This window comes from Petaurus breviceps, unplaced genomic scaffold (genome assembly GCF_028583685.1).
Source record: "Petaurus breviceps papuanus isolate PSGF00001 unplaced genomic scaffold, PetGlider_PUasm1.0 90887, whole genome shotgun sequence".
In the NCBI taxonomy this organism is placed as follows: Eukaryota; Metazoa; Chordata; class Mammalia; order Diprotodontia; family Petauridae; genus Petaurus; species Petaurus breviceps.
In genome coordinates, this window is record NW_027187370.1 from 1,072,062 (window position 1) to 1,081,206 (window position 9,145).

Below are 9,145 nucleotides of genomic sequence, written 5' to 3' on the forward strand. Positions count from 1 at the left end.
AGACAGACAGACAGACAGACAGACAGACAGACAGACAGACAGACAGATAGATAGATAGATAGATAGATAGATAGATAGATAGATATTTGGGATACCATGTATATGTGTATATATACATGTATAAATGTATACTTATGTGCATATATATGTATATTCAAAGTATGTATGCTCCAAATAGATATTATATATGGTATCCCAAATAATTATGTATAATATTGCTAGCATGTGTGAATATGTATATATGTATATGTATACACACACGCATACAGAGAAAGTCCCAAATATCAGCACAGTTTTAAGCTTTAATAGCCTAAAGTTGATAAAGCTCAAAACTGCACTAAGATTTTGGGGATGTGTATATGTCTGTGTGTCTGTGCTAGGTGTGAGTCTGTGTGTCTGTGTGTATATACAGAGTTGGGAGTCATCTGCTTAGAGAAGACAATGACACCCATAGCAGCTGATGAGATCATCAAGGGAGAAAGTACAGAGAATAAGAATATCCTCAGTGGAAACTGAAGCCGAGAGAGATGAAGTGACTTGCTCAAAGTCACCCAGTTATTAAGAGTCTGAAGAAGGATTCAAACTCAGATGTCCCTGATACTGTATCCATAAGACCATCTAGCTCCTGTGGAGTCCAAGGACAAATTGAGTGTCAAGGGAAAGGGTTTGAAGGTTGGTCAATAGTGTTGAAAGCTACAAAAAGGTCAAGTAAAATGAGAATTGAGAAAAAGTAATTGAATTGAGAAGCAAAGACATCTTCGGTAATACTGGAAACAACAGTCTCAGTTGAGTGACAGAATGGGAAACCAGATTGTAAAAGACTGAGAAATGAATGAGGAAATGGTGGCACTGAGTGTAGATAACCCAATTTGACTATTAAAGGAAGAAAAGGTGTAAGATGTTTGCTTGAAGGAATGGAAACTGTTCAAGGGTGAGTGAGACCTGAACATTCACAGGTAGCAGTTGAGGGATAGGTGGATAAGGTAAGATTGAAGAAAAGAAAAGTGGAAATGATCAATAGAGACAAAAGAATAAGTGAGGTATTTAGTCTTGAAAAGGACAGTACATACTTACCTTTTTATTAGAGACTGGAGCAAAAGAAAAGAAAATGTGAGGGGGTGATAAAGAGGGTTCTTAAGGTATAGATTAGAGGAGAAGAGGGAGCTCATGATGAACAGGAGCTACTTGTATAGCTCTCCTGAAGGTAGGTAAGGGGAACAAGGAATTGTGGGATTAATTGTGGATTAGACTAGAAGAACTCTGAAGAATGACCTCTTGGTACCTGTCAATACCTACAATGGCTTTAGTTTAACACTATTAAACTACTATTAATAATGTTTGCAACTATTATAATTTAATATAATTTTCATAATAAATATCATTACTAATAGTTCTATCATTAATAATAATGCATATAATACCATTGTGCTATAAGAAATGATGAAGGGCATGGTTTCAGAGAAATCTGGGAAGACTTTTTTGAACTGAGCAAAGTGAAGTGAGCAGAACTAGGAGAATCATATATACAATCACAACAATATTGCAAATATAAACAGCTTTGAAAGACTTGGGAATTATGGTCACATGATGACCAACAACAGTTCCAGAGGACTCATGATGAAACATGCTGCCCATATCCTAATGATGGACTCAGGGTACAGATTATGACTTCTTTTTAGACAAGACCAATGCAGGGATTAGTTTTACTTGACTATTCCTGTTTGTCACAGGGGTTTTGTTTTTCTTGTATTCTCAATGGGGAGAAGGAGGATGGAAGAGTAAAGGCTGAAGATCTGAAAATACAACAAAATTTAATTAAATAAAAAAAGTTAATAGATTCAATGAGTTCAGGCTTGAGATAGGGAATCAAGTTAGGATCGTAGGAGGAAATACTGTCAGAACCCCCAGTTCTGCTATCTAAGGCTTGAAAATCAAAGAGCTTCCATGTCCCAAATCTTGGAAAGACAGGAAGCAGGAAGCCTGAGCACCATATTCCCTAAAACAGCCCCATAAATCCTGGGCACATTAGGGTGGGGTCCTCAGATTCTTGATACTAGAAGAGGAAATAGATACATTTTCTTCCTTGACTCAAACAAAGGAACAACCTGTGAGAAAGAAGCCTGTGTCCAACAGCCCCCAACATCAAAGACTAGGAACTGCCTGGGTTGGTACATATTTATATTCTAAGGGTGTGCCGGTAAATATTTAATTATCAGCTTGCTCAGAAGGGGTAGGGGGAAGATCAATATACCCTTGACATACTTTTACTTTGATCTGCATTATTAACATTTTCTCTATCACTTTCTTAGGTCTAGACAATCAACAAAACAATCAATCAAACCCTGATTTGTCTTCCCCAATTTCTGTGATATAAATGCTCTTGCACTGAAAATTTAACGATTGGCTCTTGCACATCTTTCCCCACGGTGAAGCAGTGCTTGAGTTGAACCAGCTCATAGCAATGGGGAAAGAAGAGAAGATGTATATACTCTATCTTCCAAGTGTAATTCCAGCTTCCCCAACAGTTTGGGCTTGCCTAGCACTTAGAGGCAGGGATTGGCCCTGTGACAGCAGTAAGATAGGGAACTTCCTGGTGAGAAAACTTCTTTGAACAATGCAAGTCTGTACCTTTCCTGTAATTTACTACCTAAGTTTCCTAGATCAATAAAAGATTAAGTGACTTGCCCAAGGTCACTGTATCACAGGCAGGACTTGAACTAGAGGCTTCCTGGCTTCCAGGCCATCTCTCTCACCACTATGCAACACTGCTTGTCACACTTTGTTCACAGTAGGCACTTAATACATGTTTATGGAATGTAAATGAATGAGTGCTGGACAGTTACTAACCTGGTTGTACGGGGAGGGTGTTACTTGTGCCTGTTGGGTGGGGGCTAAGGTGGGGTGAAAGTGAAGATGGGGGACAGGTAACTGATGCTTGGGAATCACAGCTCCCTGTTCTTAAGCTCACTGCCCTTCTGGCAGTGCTGGTTAGGATCCTAGTGGTGCTGGCCAGGGAGGAATCCCACCCTGGATCATAAGGCCATAGATTTGAGCTGGAAGGGACTTTGAAGGCCTTCTAGCATTGATTCTTTGTTTTACAGATGAGGAAACAGAGGCTTATAGAGATGAAGTGACTTGCCCAAGGTTACACAAGTACTGAGCAAAAAAACAGGATTCAAACTCAGGTCTTGGAACTCCATATCCAGTATTCCATCCTCACTGGTACTGATTCCTTTCCCCAGGGACTCCAGCTCCTTCAGTCCCACAGACCTTGCCTTTGGCCTCAATACTTTCTCCTTTCCTGACTCTATGAACCTTTACTGACCTCTAAAGCCAATGCTTCTTAAACCTTCATCACTTTTAAACCAGCATGCTGATCAGGGTTCAGATCACATCCCAATTTCCTTTTTTCTTGCCTGACCAAAGCATTGGTCCTCTCTTTCCCTTCTACCCAACTCTCTACACACTCCAGGCCACAAGAGTGTGGTTTCTGGGGTTTATTCATAAGGGAAAAGGAAATATGCAAATTCAGAAACAATACACTGGGATAAGGTAATTAGAAGTGTATAAAACTCTCTAGTCCCAGACTACAGAGTATTTTAACTCCCTAAATTATTCTGTCTAATAATATCTAGCTTTAATATGGTACTCTAAGATTTGCAAAGTGCTTTCCATATATGATCTTGCTTTATCCTCATAAGAACCCTGGGAGGTAAATACTATTATTATCTTCATTTTGCAGATGAGGTAACTGAGGCAGGCAGAGGTCAAACCACTTCACCAGGTTCACATAGCCAGTAAGTGTCTGAGCTCATATTCAAACTCAGATCTTCTTGATCTAAGGCAGCTGGGAGGCTTGGTGGATAGAGTGCCAGGCCTGGTATCATCCTCATCCCTCAACTTGGTTCCAAAGTACCTTTTCAGTCTTAATTCACATATCCTCTCCTTCACATGATCTGTTTTCCAGACAAATGAAACTACTAGCTGTCCTTAGTTTGTCCATCTGTAAAATGAATCTTCTCCAGCACACTGTCCCCACAAGAATCCTCTTTTTTAATCTTGTCTTTGCCTGCTTCCCTGCTGCCTAAAAACACACTCAAGTCTCTCCCATCCTAAAAAAAACAAAAAAACAAAAAAAAAAACCCCAATGACTTTCTTCTGTCTAGACCTTATCTATCATCCCTATTAGGTATCACTAGCTCTTCTCTCTTTCTCAACTCATCTCCTTGCAAAAGTTATGATGCCTTTACATCCTCTCTTCTCTCTCATTTGTCAGACTCTTACAACCTCATTCCCATCCTCTTCACCAATCTAAAATTGCCCTCTTCCAAAAGACTATTATTGTTGTTCAGTCCTGTCCAACTCTTCATGACCCCATCTGGGGTTTTCTTGGCAAAGATAACTGGAGTGGTTTGCCATTTCCTTCTCCAGCTCATTTTACAGATAAGGAAACTAAGGCAAATAGGGACACACAGCTAGTAAGTATCTGAGATCAGATTTGAATTCAGGAAGATGAGTCTTTCTACTTCAGGCTGGGTACTTTATCTACTGTGCCACCTAGTTGCCCCTTTCCAAAAGATCAACAATCTTTAATTGCCAGATTAAATGGCCTTTTTTTTTTTTAAGCAATTGGGGTTAAGTAACTTGCTCAAGGTTACACGGCCAGGTGTTTCTGGGCGGGGGCTAAGTGTCTGAACCCGGATTCAATCCCAGGTCATCCTGACTCTGGGGCCGGTGCTCTTACTCATTGGGCTACCTGGCCATCCCTAAATGGCCTTTTCTTAATCTTCATCCTTCTTGACCTCTATGAAACATTTGATACTATTGACCACCCTCTCCTTCTGGAGACCCTCTCCCCTCTGGGTCTCTATGACATCTTCTTGGTTCTCCTCCTACTTATCTGGCCACTCCTCAGTCTCTTTTGATGGATCAGCAACCATGTCGTGACTCTTGACTGTGGGTATATTCCAAAACTATGTCCTAGGACCTAGGCCTTCTTCCCTTCTCTCTTTATACTCTCTCTCAGTGACCTCATCAGCCCACATGAGTTTAATTATCATTTCTACACAGATGACTCCAATCTACGTATCTAGCCCTAGTTACCCCATCTCATATTAACTGCCTGATGGATATTTTGAACTGGATTTTCTCTCTCTTGGGCATTTAAAGCCTTTCACAATTTGGAACCAACCTTTACAACCCTATTACCCATTACCGTCCTCCACCCACACTGCAGTTCAGCCAAACTAATCTTGCTGTTCCTCATATACGATACTCATCTCCTTCATGCCTAAAATGCTTTCCCTCCTCAATGCTGTCTTTCAGAATTCCTAGTTTCCTTCAAGGTTCAACTCTAGGACCACCTTTCCTGACCCCCCCTCCCCTGGCATCTCTTTGTATCTAATTTTTACTATTTATATATAGGCAGATATACATACATAGGCAGATATATATACACGCACACACATTTTGTCTCTCCCAAGTAGACTACAAGCTTCTTGAAGGTAGGGATTATCTTTAATTTTATCTTTGTATTCTCATTGATAAGCACAGGGTCATTGACATAATAAGCAAGTATTGATTGATTGGAGAGTGGAGATATTAGAGATTTGGAAAGTATTTGTGGTGGGGTTAGGGTGGGGTACCTGGACAGCCTAGGCTATCTAAGCACTGCCCAGGGCTGAATTCATAGTAGATACCAAATAAATAATTGTTCTTAGTTTGGCTGTTTACTTACAGTCTGAACAGGTACATTGGAACAGACCTGCTTCTGGGCACCCTTTTTCCAGGCTGCTTAGCCCTTAGGGGTCTGTAATCCTAGAAGTTATCATTGAGGCCCAAGAGCTGACCCAGGAGCCTCAAGGGACCCAGGGGAGACAACAAGTCTCACTGCTCCATACACATTGCAACCTAATCCTATAGCCTGGCTCCAGGGCTCCGTGGTGGTGGAGGCAGATGGTGGAAATGGTTCCCTGGACCCTCCAAAGGGAGGGGACAGAAGGGAAGGGATTTCCAGCAAACTCCAGCAACATTAGTTTCTGGGGCAGGGTGTCCTGCTCCTAGGAAAGCCAAAAGCCTGTGATGAAAGCTGGATTCAAGGATTGGCTGAGGTGGTGGTGGGGAAGCAGGGTCGGGCTTTGGAAAGGCCTTGGGATACCAAGATTGTGAAACATAAGAGATTGTAGAAGGCAAAAAGAGTCCAGCTTGGCACTTGGGGAGGTGGGGAGGAAGAAACCATTGCCCGCCCTAATGAGACAACTCAGACCTTCATTTGGGGAGTCTGTTCTACAGTGACATTTAATTCCAAATTGTTTGTTCTCTCTGTGGAAGCCTCAGCTCAGCAAACCACGGGAATATCATTTGAAAAGGAATTCGGCCCCTGGAACCCTCTCCTCCTGCTCTGCAGGGGGGAGCCAGGCCAGGCTTCACCACCACAATAACAAACCCAAAGCCCAAAGCATGCAGCAGGGCTTAGCTCAGGGTCAGCTGGGGACAGAGGAGAAGGCAGCTGGGAAGGTAGGCCTTCAGCCTTGCAGTTCCAGCATGGGTCTCATTCTTGACCCAGGGTGGGTCTATTGTTTCCCTGCTTTGGGGCCTGTCTCTTTTCTGGGTGTGATCAAAGCTGATTTTCCTAGCCTATTATAGCTGGAGGGAACCTGACAGAAATTCCAGTGCAACCCCAAACTTTTTTAGAGCAGGAAACTGACTCCCAGAGAAGGAAAGTAACTCAATGGAGGTCACACAGGGAATTAATGAATATTCCTGACATTGTTCTAAAGCAAAACATTCTTAACCTGGGGTCCATGGATCCCCCTCAGGTGTCTGTGGATAGATTTAAAGGGAGTCTGTGAACTCAAATGGGAAAACAATTGCATATTTTCATAACCTCTAACTGCAATTTAACATTCCCTTCAATTATTTAAAAAGCATTCTTCTGAGACAGGCATCATGATGGGTTTCATCAGTTTGTCAAAGGGGACTATGACTCAGATATGGGTTGTTCCCCTGCTAATGATAACTGCTAACATTTATATAGCACTTTTGCATTTTGTAAAGTCCATTATATATGTTATCTGATCCTCACAACAATCCTACAAGGTAGGTGCTACTATTTTCCCCACTTTACAGATGAGGAAACTGAGGCTGGGAGAGGCTAAATGACTTGGTCAAAGCCACACTGCTAATATGTATCTGAGGCAGGATTTGAACAAAGGTCTTCCGGAACCCATATTCAGCATTTTAACCACTGGATTCCCTGGCTGCCTGCCTAAACATTTCTTCTACTCCTCCCCCTGAGGCTGTTTGGCCCAACTGAGTGGCACTGGGTGTTAAAGAATCCAAGGTCACATATTCAGTACTTTGTAAAGTAGGTTCCCTTTGTTCTGTCCTCTGCAACTCTCTAACTCAGATCCATGTCATAGATAAATGCCACTCCAACCCACTACAGCTCTTGACTCATTCAGTGAGGGGATTCCAGAGTGAGTCTGATAAGATAAAACACTATAATCCCCTTCATTTCTCCTTTTCTTAGAATCCTACTAGCACTTCAATTAAATTCAACAAAAAAAAATTCATATTTGGTACTGGGTAAACAAAGATGGGGGCAGCAAGGTAGTACAATGGATAGAGTACAGGGCCTAGAGTCAAGAAGACCTGAGTCAAAACCCGGCCTCAGATGCTTAATTACTGTGTGACCCTGGGCAAGTTACTTAACCCTGTTTGCCTCAGTTTCCTCATCTGTCAAATGAACTGGAGAAGGAAATGGCAAACCATTCCAGTATCTCCACCAAGAAAACCCCAAATGGGGTCATGAAGAGACAGACATAACTGAATGAAAACAACAAAGATGAAAAAAAAAAAAACAGTGTCTGCCCTCAAAGGTCTGTAGGGGAAGACAATAAAATGTTACTTTAGCACTAACAACAGGAAGCATTAGAGAAGGTTTCATAGGAGAGAGGACCCTGGTATCAGCAACCACACTATCACACAGGGTGGGCTGCTAGCACAGGCTCTTTGATCTGCTTTTCTAAAGGAAAGACAGCTTCCAAGGGGTCAACAATCTTGCTTTAATTACAGATAAGTAGAAAATACAAGCAGAGAGATTCAACAGGCAGGGCTCCAACTGTCTGAACAAAGTAATGCAACCACCTACATACACCATCAGACGGGAAGAACACAAACCTCTGAACTCTTAACCAATGGCTACTTGGAGTCCAGTCCAGAATCAAAGGACCTTCTCATAAGCACACCTCCAAAGCGAAATCTCACCTCAGAATACATATACACTTTCAGCTAATAGGTTCAGAACCAGAAGGCATCACAACCCTCCAGACTCAGTGCCTAATTAACTTAGTACCAAAGGGTGTGAAATCCTTCTTACAAGCAAGCCTTCTTGTTCTCTTAGGCAAGTTCCTCCCCCAGTGGGTTCTATGTGAGGCCCATTAATGAATGGGGAAAAATCTTCCTTTTCCATTAATATTACAGCCCTGAAGGATGGAAAGGTTTCTGAGAGAGAAAGGTAAGGACAGAGCATATTCATCATCCATCAGACAATCAGTCATTAGGAATAGCTAGTATTTATATAGCTCTTTACAAATGTTATCTGATCTGATCCCCACAACAACCCTGGGAAGTAGGTGCTATTATCATCTCCATTTTATGGATGATAAAACTGAAACAGACTTGGGTTAAGTGACTTGCCCAGGGTGACATAGATAGAAACTGTCTGAGACTAGATTTGAATTCAGGTCTTCTTGATTCCAGGTCAAGTGCTCAATCCACTGCCCCACCTAGTATTATGTAATGAGGACTTTGTTTCAGTCACTCTGCTAGGTGCTAGATATACAAAGACAGGAGCAAAATAGATTCAACCCTTAACTCCTCGTTGTAAAATGAGAAAGGTAGACTAGATGACCTCGAGCTCCAAACCATAGACCCTATGATCCTAGTTACATATATGTGTGTATGTATGTGTGTATGTGTATATATACATATATCACAATCATATGTTATATCATTTTATATATACAGATATATATATAACTAAATGGACTGTAGCTCTAATCTATGATCTCTAGTTACTATAATATATATAGCATGTTATATTATGTCATGTTATATATAACTAGATGATCTTTAGCTCTAA